Genomic DNA, 17,944 nt, shown 5'->3' on the forward strand with positions numbered 1-17,944 from the left:
GTCTTTATATCACCCTGTACCCCTTTTAAAAAGGCATTTCCCGACTCTTATTCTTCCCCAGTGCTGTGGGAGAATGTGTGCTTCAAGTTCTTGCCAGCTTCCCTTTGGAACAGAGCAATTGCTTAACAAATGGCAGGTTTCTGTAAGAGGAAATCTCCATGGTTTAATGTGCGTTTGTTTCCTGTCAGTGTGTGCCTTCTGTTTTTGTTCACTCATAATCATCTTGTAACCTGCATGAAAAGGCAAAGAATCCAATGCTTGGGGAAATGGAGATTCAAACAATTACTTCCACACTGATTTTCCAATTCTTGGCCCAAAGAGCTTTCTGTGAGACAGGGAGCTCCAGTTGGTACCTGAAACTGCTGAATGCAGAAGGCTGGATATAAGAATGTTGTTGCAAACTCCCTTATAAAATCAGGACATTTTCAAAGGAACCTCATCATCACTTTGATGAAGTTTTTCCTGTAGAGAGAAACATTTTCAAGGCAATGAAGTAATCTGCATATACCGAATTGTTATATCTACCTAACAAGTGTGTAAATATTTGTCTATCTGACTCCATTAGACTAAGAGTTTTGACAGAATAGGGACTAGTGATGGAGTCTATTCATCAAAGTCCTGCTATGTATTTTGTACTTTCTACAAATGATTATTAGATTAATGATGAATTATATATTGTAGTGAGGTGTTTCAAAATCAGAAGGGTACTGAAATAATGTTATGGATTCATATGAATCAAGCTACACTCACAAAAAGGGTGTCTGAAATATATTAGGAGTATTTTACACTCACGAGAGAAATGAAAAGCTACCTCTTCATAGTGTGTTAACCATGAATTTCCTTACAAAGATCCTCATCTTAGGAGAAAGGAGGAGCTTATTCATGAAGTCAACAAGCTTGTTTTGAACACTTACCAGGAGAATAAAAAACTAATACCAACTCAATTCTCTGAAACAGATGTAGTCCAGAGACAGACATACAGATAGCCATTTTCACTTTAAGAGAGAATGATATGGATGCCATATTGTCAGAAAACCATGAATGAAAAAAAAAAAAGGGTAAGAAGTCATGGATGTCATCTTTTTACAGGGAAGTTGGAATTCTGAATCAGCCACATGTGGCAATGAGGATTCCAAAGGAAGGGAGCATTTCTGAAAAGAGTTAACAGGATTTAGAGAATGACTGAGTTGGGGGATTGTTAAAGATGGGTTTGAAATATATAGCCACGAGGAAATTGCTGACCACTTTCCTAAATATATAAAACACAGGAGGAATTTCCTGGGAGATTATTCTTGGGTGAATCGCTATCTGGGATGGCGGGATGAAGGTGGGGGCTGTTTGCAAGTTGAACTAGATGCTTATTTGGCTCATTTTAAAATTCTCAATTCACGCAGAACTTAGCGACTCACCTCCAAAGGATAGAGTGTAGCAAAGGACAAATACCTTTGCGGTGGAGAAACCTTTCATACAATACCTTAGAGAGTGCCCATGTCATCATCAGGGATGTCATGCTGAAATCGTGTACCACCTCATATGATGTCATGAGAACCCTCCAACTCCGTGGTGTTCTTTCCCCAAACCCATGACTACAGTCTGGTCATGAGAAAACATCAGACACATCCAATCTGACAGACAAAATACCTGACCATTACCCCCTCAAAAGTCTGAGGGTCACAAAAACAAGGGAAGACTGTGAAGCTGTCACAGAGTACAGGAGATATGCTGACTAAAGGCGGCGCAGTTTCTTAAAAGGGATCCTGAAACCGGAAAAAGACATTAGTGGAAAAACCGATGAAATGTACATAAAATATGGAGTTTAGTTAATAGCATTGTCATAGCATTGGTTTCTTCTTTTTGTTAAATGTTCCAAGATAATGTAACACAATAATGTTAGGGGAAACTGAGTATGTTTCGATGGATGTAATTTTCCTCTGTTTTGAAGTCTGGGACTAGGTGATGCAATAATATCATTAGCAATAACAACTCAAATTTCTAAAGCACTTTCCCATACACTGATTCATGATGTGACAATATTATGAAGTTGGTAGTGGAGGTACTTTTATGTCCATTTTATTTTATTTTTAAAAATATATTTTACTGATTTTTTACAGAGAGGAAGGGAGAAGGATAAAGAGTTAGAAATATCAATGAGAGAGAAACATCAATCAGCTGCCTCCTGCACACCCCCTACTGGGTATGTGCCTGAAACCAAGGTACATGCCCTTGACCGGAATTGAACCTGGGACCCTTGAGTTTGCAGGCCGATGCTCTATCCACTGAGCCAAACCCGTTAGGGCTTTATGTCCATTTTATAAATGAGTAAACAGTGGCTCAAAACTAAACTTATCCAAGATCGAAATTTCAGTGCCTTGGGCTTCCACCACTATCTTCTGAATCAGAGTCCTGCACTACTTTTATTTTCACCAGGTATTAGAAAGGCCAATGAATGTGTGCAGGGATAGAGGAGGAAGGGCACAAGAAACATGGGTAGAAAAGGATTTGAGATGGCAGTCAAATTTCCATTGAAGTGAAAACTCCACTGAAGACTGAAAGCCTAAGAATAACTAATGAGCTGACTTTCTGTTATGTGAGGCTGGCAGATTTGGTTTTTATCTCTATACTTCCCAAATTTATATAGGAGTGATAGTTTCCTCAATAAAAATAAAGTAACTTAATGATCACAGTTTTCTGAGTCTGCAAAATCATTGTATTCTGGAGCCCCTGAATGACATTTATTATTCTTTGCTACCTCTGGCCCACCATCACCCATTTCTAAAGCTGACTCATGGTTTCTGTGGATGACACATTTATTACATTGAATCTGTTCATCTATTTGATATATTTTCCCCTACTCAATTTTCCTTGTCCTGATTACAATCATCTTGAATAGGAAGTATATCCACATGACATTGTTTTCTTACAATTTAGGAACAGCAATAATAAAATGCAAATTCTGTACATCTGCAATGAACCCCTCTCCCTTTTTCAGTCTCATTCATTTTCCAGGAGCATAAATCAGGAAGTTAAACCTGTAAGGTTCTGTTTTGTCTTTAAACAAAAATGCGTTCTTAAAGATGAACTAAGTATACTGTTGTCTCAGATCAAGGTATCATCAATGAAAGAGCCTGGTGTGGATACTTATGCAACTTACAAACATGCGAAGATGCATGTTTAGAAGCAGATAGATGTGAGTGTTTGTCCTACAATGTGGTCTTCCTTGTTGATTCTGCAGCCTGAGGAGCTATCCCTGTGCTTTGCTGCCCCCTTGGCAAACTAGAAGGATTTACAACGGAATTCTGCAAAGGGCGGGCTGGAAACTGTTCCTCTGTGGGCCGGCCTGGCTCGGAGGTGTTCGAAATGGCTATTACAGATTCCCCTTGGCTTGGGTATGTTGCAGATAGAAATGAGAACATCTTTGCGGTGGAGAAACAGATTTTCTTTAAAAACATAATTCAGTTTCCGCAAGATCCACGTGTTACCCCTCGGAGTTATTTTGAAAGGCTCCGTATTTCTTCTTTTTCAGTCCGGAATGGAAACGCCGGAAGAAGCAATAGGTTGAAGATGCCTGAGTTTGCGCTCTGGGCGACTTTGGGGCTCACTGGGGTGTGATGGCGAATGCAGAGGCGCTCGGCCATCCCTCCGTTTTCTAAGCTTCCACGCCGTGCCCACAAGATGCCTGGGCTCCAACTCCAGTTAACTTCTTGTGAGTCCAGAACACTTTCAGTGGTTCTCAACCTTCTGGCCCTTTAAATACAGTTCCTCATGTTGTGACCCCAACCATAAAATTATTTTCGTTGCTACTTCATAACCGTAATGTTGCTACTGTTATGAATCGTAATGTAAATATCTGATATGCAGGATGGTCTTAGGCGACCCCTGTGAAAGGGTCGTTCGAGCCCCAAAGGGGTCTCGACCCACAGGTTGAGAACCGCTGATTGAAGCTTGTTTACAAAATGCAAAGCACCTGGGTGGCCAAGGCGGGACTCCGGTATTCTCTTTTATTTATTTATTTATTTTCCCCCCCAAATCGCTCCCAAAAGAGAGCGACGGGGCAATAACGCCGATCAAAATCTCAGCTCTTAGAGCTGACCCGCTGCTTTCAATGCTGGGACTCTTCTGCATCGTCTTTTCTGTTCGTGTTTCTCCTGTGGATGCCATTCGAAGGCTCTGTGCCTCTTTCTCTCCCCCGCCCCAGCCCCCACCTTTCCATCTGCCTAAACACATCTCAGGCTCCTCAAACCCGAGTCCTCCCCCATTTTCCGGTGTCTTAATCTTATTTGTGGTCTTATTAGGCGGGCATTGGGTGCGTGGGTGGGAGGCAGCTTTCCTCGCTGTTTCATTTAAATGCATCGTGGGTGGGTGGGTTCCTTACACAGTTCCTCTCGCACACGCCAAACAATTATAAAACTAGAGTCTGGAGTAGCCGAGAGTTCCACATGTTCAATGTGCCGCTAGCAAAGGAAAAAATACGGGGACAGCGTGGTGGGGATGGGGGTGGGGGGTGTTTGAAATAAGGGAATAAAACTCAACTTCGCTGGCAACTTCAGTAAATCTGGTAACGGGGGCAAAAAATAGCCTCGGAGGGCTGGGTTTGGTCCGGATGAAACGCAAGGGCTCCTTCCCATGCCGGAGTCTGGGGCTGGAAGCCTGCCCCTGGCGTCTTGCCACGCGAGTGCCCCCAGACAGCAACACACCCACTGGAAACGCACGTGAACAAAGCTCTCGCCTCGGGAGCCGCCGCCTGCGGTTTCCTAGTTGAATCCGGCTTCTCCCCGGAGCGCAGGGCGCACACAGGGTTAAGTCAGGTCCCTCCCCCGTCGGAGGGAGGGGCAGGGAGGTGGGGGGAAAGCAGCCCAGTGTCTCCGGCTGGGTACCTTGTAGTTAGTTGTACGTTGGAAACCTGTCGCCATCACTTTCGAGTTTGGCATCTTCCATGGTCGCCGCAGAGGAACGAGCGCTCCGAGACGACATCGGTGGCCGAAGTCTCCGCGCCACGGCTCCGAGCTGCTACCGCGCGGGTGCGTCTCTGGTCCTAGGTCCGGGGTAACCAGCAGCAGCGAGGCCACAGCTCCACGCCGGCCGCCGTGCCCACCCAGCCCCGGAACCAGGTTGGCAGTTCTCAACGATGGGCAGGAGGGACCTTGGCGGCGACCCCTAAAACAATACCATGCCCCGGGAGCCCCGCTGCTGCCGCGCCAGCTTCTTTCCTTTCCACCTCCCCGACCCTGTCGGATTCGGATGAGCCCGCGGCAAGGAGACGCGGACACCAGGTAAAGGGGCTGCGGTGCCAGGTGGAGTTGCCAGGAACCGCCGGGACTGCCCCTACGCGGGCACCGCGCGGTCTCTTTGGGGGAGGAGGGATTCTTTTTTTAACCAGCGGGGGTGGGAGGTGGCGTGGGGTGGGGGGCTGGTTAGCGGGTGGATGGGATGTTTCAGTCGCTATCTTTCATCCAGAGAGAAAATAGACTGCTTAACTGGTCCCCGACTCTAGGGAGATCTGTGTTCAGGTCGAATCCACTTCCTCCAAGGAGTTTTCTAACTGAGCTCGGCGTCAAAACGTAAATTTGCTTGCCTGCTGGGAGCATCATCCTAAATTGGGGGTTCCAGAGCCACTAAACTTGCCGGAATCCAGCCTCTCACTTCCCCAGAATGAATCTGTTAACTTCCAGCAGTAACATCCCCCGACGCCCCCACCTCTGCGCCCGCTCCATCTGTTGTTAATGTCACCAGCCTGATTATCAAGAGCTGGCGCCTAAAGCCACCAGCACGCCCCCTGCCCGCAATCCGGTATCTATTAGTGGCTAAAAAGATGAGGGGATGGGGCGGGGGGGGGGGTGCGGTTTGCTAGCTCCTTTTTCTTCGAGTTGAGGACGTGGTTACTTTGACCGAAATCAACTCTTTCTCCAGATCTACGGGTCTTCAGTGGCCTGGCACTGAGCTGGAACCAGCGCATCCTCTGCGCGCCAGCGGCGGCCAGGAAGGCGCGGGTGTCAGGCTGAACCCGAATGCATTCTCTGACCCGGTGGGTGGGTGGGACGCGGGGAGGGGGCGGATACCTCCCCCCTTGGCGCCGAGTCCAGGGGAAAGGCGAAGGTGAGGAGGGCAGGGGCTGAACCTCACCAGCTACCATCCAGTCCCCGCGAAGGCTTGGACCCAGCTAGAAAGAACTTCCGCGGTGCTGACTCGATGTCTGCTTTCGGCACCGGCTCGGTCACTTCTCTTTTGTAATTAGTGCAAGATCAAGGTTGCAGTTGAAGTCGGGGATGCTAACTAGGGAAAGGAATTATGGGGAAGCGGGTGACTGAGGCGGGCTGGACCCGTACTGGGAAACTCCTAAAGCGTTTAGAGCTCCCTCCGGGCCGGACCGGCGGAAGCTGCTGGTGGAGGCGGAGGCCACTGCTGGTGTGGTCGCTCCTGGCACCTCCTGGCAAGATGGCACTCAGAGTCTGTCCTAGTCCAATGAACGCCCCCAGCCATGCCCCTCCTCCTCCGGACATTAGTCACACACCGAGTTTGGGGAGAAGAGCGGCTGTGTATAAGTCAGTCTAAGAATTCTCCGAGCCACCTTTGCAAAACGCAGCAAGAGCAGCGACTAGCGGGCACGAACCTGGGTGGTGTGTGCTTAGGGGCCAGGGTGCGTGCGTCTCGGGCGTGCGTCTGGGTGGATCCGTGCGTGGCTTGTGCTTGGGAGGCAAAGCGGGCATTTTTCCAAGTCGTCTTAACACAATCGAGGCGCTCAGAGACGTGAAGGCGGGAGACCCAACAGGGATGCGAAGGAAATAAAAACAATTGGGGAAAGTGGTGCCAAGTGACTCAGGCTGTGAACTGAGGACGGGGAAATCATCCCGAGGAGGTCGCGGCCACCGCCTCTGGCCAGCTCTTCTGCGACGCTAGCGGAGAGGCTCCCTAGGGAGCTGGTCCAGAGCCAGGTTCAAGCTCATGGGTGTTTCAGGCCCGGCCCCGCCGACGGCGCGCGTCGGAGCGCAGCCCGGTGGTTGGCGCGAGCTCGCTCTCCCTCTTCTGTTCAGATTCTGCCTCTCTACAGACTTGTTAGAACATGACAGCAACTTACTGGAGGCGGGAGCAGCGGCGATGAAATGAGAGGGGGGAAACCAGAACCCCCTTTCCCACCTCAAGAGAGAGACGTGCACCTGGCTTTCGTATATTACTCTCTAACCTTTACCAAGAGATTGCGCGTGGAAACGTTGCCTGCTTACAAATCAGGCTGCTTTAGCTGTCAAGCCCGTTTCCTAAATCTTTGAGGGCTGCATGTGTTTGTCCGCTGTAACCTACGGGCAAAGTGAACAACGCTCTTTCCAGCGGCCAAGGCGAAGGAAGAAAATGGGGTGTTGAAGATAACGCTATTTCATTTTGGATGATGTTCCCAATTAAAGTTATTTAAGAAGGTCCGGGGATCAGGGAACGCTTGATGAGGTGTAGGGGGGTAGGGTGGGGGCAAATCACCAAGATTGCTTGCATTTGACATAACGCCATCTTGGTTGAGAGACTTGTAATATTTTTTGTCGTTTCCATCATTTCTCGGTGTCTGAGTACTAGACCCTCTGGCGTGGAAGTACAACGCCGAGCGGGCAGGGAGGAAATTGACGTTGAGCGTTCGGGTGGTGGCACGATCCCTAACAGTTGGGGGGCAGGTGGGATGGTGCAGGGCAGAGAGAGAGAGGAGGAGGCGTGCTTGGTCACAGTGGCATCCCGGTGTTAGCCTGGCGCTCTGCAACTCTCTTCGGGGAGGACAGGGTTAAGCGCTTAGTCTTACTTTGCCTCTTGGAAAGCTTTGGGTTGCGGCCGCGCCTCCCAAGCATTCTTTAAACCCGAAATGTGGGAGGGACTTCGAGAGGGAGGGAGGCGGGAGGGAGGGAGGGAGGGAGGGAAAGACGGCTCCAGAAGGGGAGCGCGCCAGAGAGCTGGGGACGGGGGAGAGGAGGGGCGCGGGAGCGGCAGAGGCGATCCCGTGAATTCATTACTGTAAACATCTCCCGGGGGTGTCAGGAGGGGTGGGTGTGGGGGCCGCGGCGCCTACAAAGCCCGGCCGCGTCGGATCCAGGCAGCAGTGAGGTCGGAGCAGCCTCCGGACCCACGCGGGACCCGCGCGGCGCTCGGAGAGAGCCAGGCGCAGCGCCCCTCGCTGGGGTCCGCACAGTCGGCACCCGGGCGTCGGAGGCCCGCCCGCCCGGCTCTCCAGACGCCCCCCGGGGTCCTCCTTCTCCGAGGATCCCCGACCCCACCGGGCTGCTGATCACCGCCTTCTCCGCTCGCCCTCTTTCTTTCGGGACCGGTGGGCTGGGCTGAGGCGGAGAGGGGGCGGCAGAGGAGCCGAGGAGGCGGGGGCCCGGCGGCCGGAGCGCCGAGAAAGTGGCATGCCCGAGCCCTGCAGGCGGAGGTGGCGGAGGACGGGGGAAGACGATGCCGCGGCTCGGTAGGGGAGAAAGGCGAGAGCAAGCGAGGCGAGCGGGGCTCCCGGGCGCCGGCCGGCTGCGGGGAGGCTCGAGCCGCTCTCTGAGGCTCCGGCCTCCGCATCCCCGCGCCCCGACGCTGCGGGCGACAGGCCCGGGCTCCCGCAGCCGCCACGGTCGTCGCCGCCTCCAGCCGGAGGACCGGGCAAAAGTTTGGATCTGGGGGAGGACGCGGCGCTGAGCGGGATTACCAGCAGGCCAGAAGGATACCTCGGAAACCTTGGCAGGTAACGGGCACCCCCCCCCCCCCACACACACACACCCTCTCTCCCCACGTCCCTCCGCTGGGCTCCGGCTCCCTCCCAGCGCCTTTTCCGTCGCTCGCCCGCTCTGGCTGAAAGTAAGTGGGAGGCGAAGTTCCAGATCCCATCCCGGGCGTGGGCACCCAGCGCCGGGAGATCCACAGTCACCGTGGAGGGCCCGTGGCGCTTCTTGGCGTCCGGGGGGCAGCTGGGTAGCGAGGCGAGTCTCCCCCGGGAAGGGATCAGAACCCGCGGCTCCAGCTGGTGCCCGATCGTGCAGCTCCTTGGGAATTTAGAACGTGGTGGGTAAAGAGGCTCTCAGTATTCTTCAATCTGGGGAAATGATGGATGGATCTCACTCACTCTCACCTTGACCCTCTCACTCTCGTTGAGCGTATTAAAAAAAGCAAGCGCCCATTCGCATTCCCCTGCCTCGTTTAGCTGGTGCAGGAAAGCAATGGGGGGGGGGGCTGTGTGAAAATTTCAAGGAAGGGGGAACATTTATCCTCCCCCCTTTTGACATCCTGGGAGGGGGGGGGGTCTCCTCCTACCATTCAGTTTATGGCATCATAAAACAGGAACTTTAGAAGTCACATTTGGATTGAAGGGCGAGATGAAACACTAACCACTGTGATTTGGAATGCGCGTGTGTGCTGGGGTGTGTGTGTGGGGGGGGGGGGGGCGCGGGTGAATGGTGGTGTTGCAGAGAGGTTTTGATTTTCCCTTGGCGGCCTGATGCGTCCTAGTGCTGGGGTGAGTGTGCATGTGTGTGTGTGTGTGTGTGGGGGGGGGTCGGGGGGCGCTGAGTGGTCGCGAGTGTGCACTGAGGAGGGGGCAGCTGAGAGACGTCCGGAACCGCAGCCTCACTTAGGCTAAGAAAATAGCTCTGCCTTTCACTCTGAGAGCGAAAGGATTCCAGCCCCGGGTTCCCCAACGTCCCCTCTCCCCCCAGTGGAGTTTTGAGTTTCCAAGCGGCTCCAGGTTTGCCGCTGCTCTCGTTTTTTATTATTATCTTTATTTTATTTTTAAATTAGGATCGTTATTAACTCACCTGGAAACTCATGGTGCCTTCTCTTGTAAATGGAAATCAGTTTCCCAGAGCTTTTGATTAATTTCAGTGGAGGGACTCCCCTGGTAAAGCTTACAGTAAGCTAATCAGGGGCAAGGCACAAATCCGTGTAAATGCTCGCCCAGGAGTGCAAGGTGCTGATTAGATTTCTTTACAGGCTGCATTTGCTATGCAAAGCCTCTTCCAAATGGGATCTATTGCTCCCCGCTCAGCTGGGAGGCTCTTTCATCACACAGGGTTTCAGGGAGCTTCGGGGCATGGCCACCAGCTCTTGAGCTTATTGCTAAATTTATTATGTCTAACTTCTCCCAGCCAACAGCTAATATGAAGGCTAGCTTCCATATCGGGAAGATATTGTCCGTGTGACCTTATTAAATCCCCAGTGACAGGATCCCCCAAACATGAGGTGAACAGCATGCAGCTTGGCATTTGTCCAGGGATATATATATTTGGTGGCTGCAGTGTGCATGTAAAAATTTAGTTCAGCATCTAAAGTGTTAGAACTGGACTTTTTTTTTTTTAATCACTAAGCAACATGCACCAGATCCCTAAGATGGACAGGCCACCGTATTAGAAGAGAATAAATCCGTGGGTAATGCATGCACCCACCGTGGAAAGTTGCTAATTTCCCCACAATGTGACTGCTCTCCAGAGCACACTTTTCTTCCTCCCCTGCTCAAAAGCCCCGCACAGGATAGGGTTAAGCCATTTAAGGGTTTCTAACAACCACAGGTGACAGTGCAACACCATATTGTCATGTTGAGTCGCAAATATCTGACTGGAGGAGGTTGGAGATGAAATTTCAAACAGGATTCCATGTCTGTGCCAGGGGATACAAGGCATTGTAGAAAAGACCTGGGCTTGCTGTACTGTGGCAGAACCTATTACAAACCTAGCTGGAAAGAAAGCCTCTTTTTTTTTTAATACCCCTCTTAACACTTCACTAGTTTCATTGCAGTTTTACAGATTTCAGGGGCTGCTTTGGACAGAAGAAAATAGATTCCCAAATGACACCATGCTGGGTGCCTTGGAGTTAGTTCCCAAGACAGTCATGGTTTTTTTTTTTTTTTTTTTTTTTTCTATATGCTGTGTTTCAGATGATGTGATCTTATCCGAGTTTGACTTGGCCCGGCTGGATCTAATTGGAAGCTCTTCTGATGCCTGTTCCATTTATATTCTGGCCTGCTGGAGAGTTTGATTTAGGATGTAGACATAGCTCCTTAAAGCAACCTTACATCTTCCCAGTTTGAAGCTGTGGTTTCAAGAAAGGCTCAAGTAGGTGCGAGTCCAGAAGCCTTAAACTGTAGAGACTCCGTGTGAACCTGTGATCTAGTTTGAGTCTTCAGCTTTGTGTTCTGAAAAGAAGAATTGCTGCTTCTAAGATCAGCAGTGTCTGAAGTTAAAGCAAGCTAGGGTGCCAGGGGCTCTTAGTTTTGCTCTCTCTCTGTTTCAAAGATTCCAAAAAAGGTCAAGGTGATGTCATTTTATTTTCCATTCAGGTCAGACCTTCCTGGATAATCATCTTTTGGTATTTTTACTTTAATTTCAATGCACGTCCATTTTTCACTAGATTACTTTAATAACTTTGTGGTTACTGCCACAGTGATTCAAATTCAGTCCATTAGTGACCTCTGTCTGTGAGATGTGAATACTCATTGTTTTTCTTCTCATCAGAATCTACAGATTATGCGATGGGGAGAAAACCAACAGCCTGTAGTTCTTCCCAGATATTCCAATTTTCAAACTTGATTTTTTGAATACAGAGTTCAGTGCAAGTAATGATATTTAACAACAGCAATAAAAATGTTACAGGGTAATAGACTACTAAACGGCTCTTCTATGGAGCATTGACAATATGATCAACATAAATAAAACAGCAGTGTTATCCACTGCCAATAAAGGGGTTGTACAGTCAGGTAGACTAATGTTTTGAGACTCACAAAGCTTCTACATGTCAGTGAAATTTTATTGCCCCTAAGTGCTTACATAACAAGGGAAACTTGATTCAAGCCCAGAACATGTATGTGGTGACTAGACTTCATAGTAGCAGTGTGTGTATGTCTTTAAATTGAGCTGTGAACTTATGGTAAGATCAAGGGCGAGTCGGGTGTGAGAAGGGTGTCTATAAACAGATGGTATTTTAAGGAGACTTTCAAAATCTGATTCCGAATCCAGCTTTGTCTTCTCAGGGTTTTCAAGTTGAAATTTCAGTTTGAGTTGATTATTCTAATGGTAATGGAAGACAAAGTTTGCTGAATTTCTTAGGAGGGCGGATACCATTATCAGACATTTTCCAGATGGTTTTTGATGTAGTGGTATTTGGGGATATGGGATTTTTAGGAGTTTTTTTTTTTTTCTTTTCCCTTGGGCAGGTTTTGTGCAAAAGACATTTTTAAAAGACCAATTATTATTATTAAAGTTAATCATTATACTACCCCAGCTAGTTTTCTTTTTCTCCACCCTCCAAATTGCTTTGCTTATTTTAAATAATTTTTTTTTCCTAAAAACTACGTGTTGGGGATTGGAGTAAGTTATCAGTATTTTTTTTCTTTACTTTTTTCCATCAATGTGAGCTCCAATTAAGTATCTGTGTAGAGGAAAACACACACACTCACATACATATACATCAAGAACCATTTTAAGACAGAGATTCTTTTCAAGGCTTTAAAATATGTTCCTTTTTAAAGAACTATGACACAAATATTGTAATAAAAATATCCTGTGTTCTGATGAATACAGAGACTTATTTCAGCCTCATGGAACAGTAAAACACTGTATTAGCAAAATAATCAGTGGTATTTTCAGTACATGGTCAAAATCTGTTAGAACCTTCATGGACTTCACTCCCCCTCCCCCCCCCCCCCCCCCCCCCCCCCCCCCCCCCCCCCCCCCCCCCCCCCCCCCCCCCCCCCCCCCCCCCCCCCCCCCCCCCCCCCCCCCCCCCCCCCCCCCCCCCCCCCCCCCCCCCCCCCCCCCCCCCCCCCCCCCCCCCCCCCCCCCCCCCCCCCCCCCCCCCCCCCCCCCCCCCCCCCCCCCCCCCCCCCCCCCCCCCCCCCCCCCCCCCCCCCCCCCCCCCCCCCCCCCCCCCCCCCCCCCCCCCCCCCCCCCCCCCCCCCCCCCCCCCCCCCCCCCCCCCCCCCCCCCCCCCCCCCCCCCCCCCCCCCCCCCCCCCCCCCCCCCCCCCCCCCCCCCCCCCCCCCCCCCCCCCCCCCCCCCCCCCCCCCCCCCCCCCCCCCCCCCCCCCCCCCCCCCCCCCCCCCCCCCCCCCCCCCCCCCCCCCCCCCCCCCCCCCCCCCCCCCCCCCCCCCCCCCCCCCCCCCCCCCCCCCCCCCCCCCCCCCCCCCCCCCCCCCCCCCCCCCCCCCCCCCCCCCCCCCCCCCATCTTGGCGACTTTCGCATCTACTGGTCTTTTTTGGTTTTCTTTGATTTCTTCTACTGTGGGTCTTTGAAGTGATTCAAAATTAAACAGTAGCTACTTCTTTCGGGAAATTCATCATGCTATGTTCAGGATTCCAGAAGAGTTAATGATGCAGAAAAAGTCCTGTAAAACATCTTTTTAAAAGAAGTCCTTCTCTTCCAGGCTTCCTACTCACTGGCATCCTGTACCATTTGCAGTGAATTGGAACTCCATTATTTATTTATTTTTCAAATACCGCCTCTACCTTAATTTAATGTGGGATGTGTTTCTGCAGAAGCTTGCAGCACCATGTGTCCCGAGTCGCCTGAACAAAGCAGTGTCATTTTTACCGTTCTGTAATAAGGGAAGGTCAAAGAAAATATCCTTGCATAATTTGGGAAGTCAAAAGGCCACATTCATGGTTATCACACACTGGTCAGTTATTCTGCTTGTAATAAGGGCACACATTTTCTGGAAGGTTAGTGGTTAAAGTCCTGAGCCTTTTTTTTTTTCTTTTTGAAGCATTCACAAAAAAAATATCTGGTGTTTCTAGCCATTAGCCACTCATTAAAACTGAGCTGTTTTTCTCACTTTCTTCCCTGGGTGCTTTTAAGAGAATGTACAAGAAACTTGGCAAAAGGTCCCCTTTCCCCCCAGGTCCCAGGTCATGCGTTATATTTCAGTTCTCTTTATTAGAGCTTTCAAGACACAGATAAAACAATCTTCTGTTTGAACCATTTAAGAACCTTAGGGCTTTGGATTTCAACCCATCGAAAAATATCAGGTACCAAAGTTCATAGATGCTATTAGGCCTCAGAACACTGAAACCTGTTTCAAGAGTGGCTCCTAAAATTGGTTCACAAATTTATTGCCCATTGAAGTCACCAGAGGTCATGTGGCTGAATGGAAAACATTAGACTCATATCAGTCCAGAAATAGGTCCACGTGTTGGTGTCACTCTTAGCCTCAGCTGCCTATGGGCATCACTTTCATGAAATCTGGTGTCAAAATAGCTTCTGGGATAGTTTCCTCTCTCACTTTGCTCCAGAGTTAGGGTTCTCAATTATTTTGGAGAAGGAAATAATGCAGAAAATAGTAATATTCTTCATAGATATTAGATAAAGAGGAAATGAAATATAGGAGAGTAAATTGCCTAAGCATTTGGCATAGAGGTTCCAGGAAATTCTGTGTAGGCCTTGAGGAATGAAACTGTTTTTAAAACACATTCAGACCTCGCATTTATGCACCTCCTCCCTTGAATTTTCCAATTCTCACATAGAGGATATCATTTATTCCTCAACCCTTGCCTCTAGGAATTGGTATAGAAAGCCCTACTCACCTAGCTCCTCATTGGGTAATTGGAGCCAGAAAGAGGTTGAAGGCTACCTATATGGCTATGGAGAGTTCTCCTTGAAACCATTTGACATTATACAAAATGATGGACATTACATTTTATTACATAGAAGTTTCCTTCTTTACAAAGCAACCCAAAATGATCAGAGTTGGATTTTTTTTTATTAAAAGAGTAAAAAAAAAATACAGCAATTCTATAAATATTTAGATTTAAATAGTAGGATTTCACCCTCTCCAACATGATATAAGATGCAAGCTTGCCTGTTCTGGAGGAGGATAATTTTATGATGTAGGCATTGAGACTTGGGACCTTAATTGAGCAATGGGAATGAGCAGTGGGAAGGTTGTTTTGGGGGAAAGAAAGGATGTCTTTCTATAATGGAAACTCGCATTCTCATGTCAGCACTCTCCTTTCTACATTTATGACCTTGGACGAATCACTCAGTCTCTTGGAGACTTAATTTCCTCTCTGCAGAGTTCAACAGGGTTGTTCCAGGGTCGGATAAGATTAATGTGTGTGAAAATACCTTGATAACAGTACAGTTTTATATTCCCATAAAGAGGCATTATTCAAATTGATACCGTTTATCACTTCATGACTGTCCTGTGCTAGGGCTAATTCCAGGTTTTGTATGAATAAAATAGTAACCAAGGTAGAGTGCCTGCCCTTCAGGAGCCTTTTTCTGGGTTCCGTGGGACATCACCCAACTGGTAAAGTGTGGATGGCCCTTTTCATCACTCCTTTCGTTCATTTAATGGTACGTTGTCTGCTTTTTAGAGTTTGCTCCACTTTGATACAAGTCTTCTTTTCAAGGATCAAGGGTAAATGGGGTGAGTTGGGTGCCAGGGCCAAGCTTGCCTCTCCTGACAGCTTGGCTTGATGTTGGACACTGAATTTATCACAGATGGATTCCACTGAAGATCTTTTGGGAAGAAACCATCAACATTCCCTGAAATAAAGTCATTTCCCCTTCAGGCTGGGTTTATACTTTAGCCATTCAAGTTACCTTTTGCAAACACACAGTCATTAATAGGATATATGATGATTTTTTAAGACCTCTTTTGCAATAGAAGGCAGGTTAGGGCACAAGACTGTCTTTTCAGTAGTTTGGCAGAGCTCCTGGGCCCATTACCAATAAATAAAAAGACTTGATTTATTCTGACACCAACATAATCTCCAAAACTTGGCCTTCTTTTGACTTTGTTAGTGTCACAAAACCTTTGTGGGACAGTCTTTACAATTTATTTCTTCATATTATGTTCAGTTGTTATTTTTATAATTGTCCAATCTGAGATGCTTTTAAATTTAAATGTTCTGAGAGTGACTGTGTTGGTTTTATTTTCCTAATTTGTATACAGGTAGGCCTTTGTCAAGGTTAATTTTTAATAGTTTAAGGTTGCTTAATTGAAGCCTGCAGAAAACACTCCCAAGTGAAGTGCGTATTTATGAAGTATGTGATTAGGGTCATGATTCTGTACAGAGATTTTTATCAAAACGGATGCTAAACACTTTCTTCACACAATTCATCTCGTACATGACTCTTGGTCAGAAGGAATGTTTCTATCAGCAATTTGAATGTATGACAGTCTCTATCTGACAATTTTCTTTTCAGTTTCTAATTTGTATTTGCCAGAGGTCTGACACTTGTTTTTTTTTCTTTTTTTTAAGTGGATTAGTATTTTAGTAGAGCATTATAAACTATCTGGCCACAGCACTATATTTTAACATGACAAATTACTTTCACAGAACCTGAATACCTTTTGTTCTGGCAGTGCTGAATGATAGAATAATGATATTTGAAGAAGAAAAATGTTTACTACTACTCTGAAGAGTTCTGCTAATAAAACGTGATGAATCTGTAGGTATGTGTGTGGGGAGTGAGTGTGTGCATGTGCGCATCTTTGAAATGCACACACAAATCTAAGTCTTAGATGCTAAGGGGAGGGCAGACTGTTATACCCTTCAGCTGGATGGTGCTCATTTCGCCCATAGGTCCCTAACATAATGGAGTAATGAGATAACCCCAATTATTTTTAATTGGAGATGTTCTTTTCCATGTAGGTCCTAGGGAAACTTTAAATAAAGAAAAGCACAAAATGCAGTGAGGGAATATGTTTTTGTGTGGCTGTCTTGGTAATCATGAAGAAGATATTATTCTTGTAGAGGCAGAAGGCATACAATAGATGATGAAGAAAGCCTTTTCATTCATTTCGAAGTTGATTTTTAGCACTTACTATGTCCCAGGTTTAAAGTAAGACTGGAGAAACAAACAGGTAATGTAGAATCTATCCACTTGAGTCTACCCGGGTTGACGAGAAGAGAGGAGACACAAAACCTAATTCCACTGCAGTTTTATACATGTTTGAAAACAGTGCAGCCAATCCCAATAACTATGCCAGGAATACATGAGCATTACATTTGGAAAGAGATAGCTGGCTATTGTTAATTTTGTAAACTTGGGCAAAATTTTTATTTATTATTTTTTTAATATATATATATTTTTTTATTTCAGAGAAGAAGGGGGAGTAAGAGTGAGATAGAAACATCAATGATGAGAGGAAATCATTGATCAGCTGCTTCCTACATGCCCAACACTGGGGATCGAGCCCACAACCCGGGCATGTGCCCTTGACTGGAATCAAACCCGGGACCCTTCAGTCCTCAGGCCGACGCTCTATCCACTGAATCAAACCAGCTAGGGCTACTTAGGCAAATTTTTAAATGTCTTTTAGTCTTTGTCTCCTCAAGTAGAAAATTGGAGGAAATACTTTCTACTCACAGAGTTGTTCTTCTGAGGATAGAGATAGTTATGTACAGTGTCTATGTTCTGGCATACAGTAGAAGCTTAATAAATGTTGACTGCAGATCATTCCAAAATGATAACAAGTCCATTATGTTGCTCTCTCAGACCTCTACACATTATTTTGGTCATTTCTCTGGAATCCAAGAGAAAGGTTTTGACTCCTTGAACCTGTTCACTAACAGGATACAGCCCCTTCTGCAAAATAAAATGTCATTATTTCTGTGTGTAACAGAGCATGTGAGGACAGAAAGGAAATAAACACTCCACGCAGGGGCAGAATGAGTTCATAGCTGGTGGTGCACAGGGTAGGCTGATGCTGTGATTAGGGACAGAGAAAAAGGATGGTGGACAGAAAGGTGTCTCAGTTTGGGAATCAGAAAATGGTGTCGTCTGAGTCCTGCTTAATTCTAGTTTTTTTTAAAAACTATATTTTTATTGATTTCAGAGAGGAAGGGAGAGGAAAAGAGAGATAGAGACATCAATGATGAGAGAGAATCATTGAGCGGCTGCCTCCTGCACACCCCACACTGGGGATCCAGCCCGCAACCCCGGCATGGGCCCTGACTGGGAATCGAACTGTGACCTGGTTCATAGGTTGATGCTCAACT

The 17,944-nt window shown here is 47.7% G+C and overlaps 1 protein-coding gene across 3 annotated transcripts in view; it reads left to right on the forward strand.

Annotated features, from left to right (window-relative positions):
- The first annotated feature begins 4,747 nt into the window (after positions 1–4,747).
- Positions 4,748–17,944, forward strand: part of FLRT2 (fibronectin leucine rich transmembrane protein 2) — a 98,360-nt gene continuing 85,163 nt past the window's right edge. Inside the window, exons 1-2 of one of the 3 annotated variants that reach the window (XR_004968405.1) lie at positions 7,976–8,698; positions 16,280–16,395. The gene's annotated coding sequence lies outside the window, so the exon portion shown is untranslated. Of the gene's footprint in view, positions 5,271–7,975; positions 8,699–16,279; positions 16,396–17,944 lie in introns of those variants that run through there. The other 2 variants (XM_036314701.1, XM_036314692.1) reach the window with 2 other exon arrangements.

Source organism: Myotis myotis, unplaced genomic scaffold (assembly GCF_014108235.1).
Source record: "Myotis myotis isolate mMyoMyo1 unplaced genomic scaffold, mMyoMyo1.p scaffold_m19_p_1, whole genome shotgun sequence".
Taxonomy (NCBI): domain Eukaryota; kingdom Metazoa; phylum Chordata; class Mammalia; order Chiroptera; family Vespertilionidae; genus Myotis; species Myotis myotis.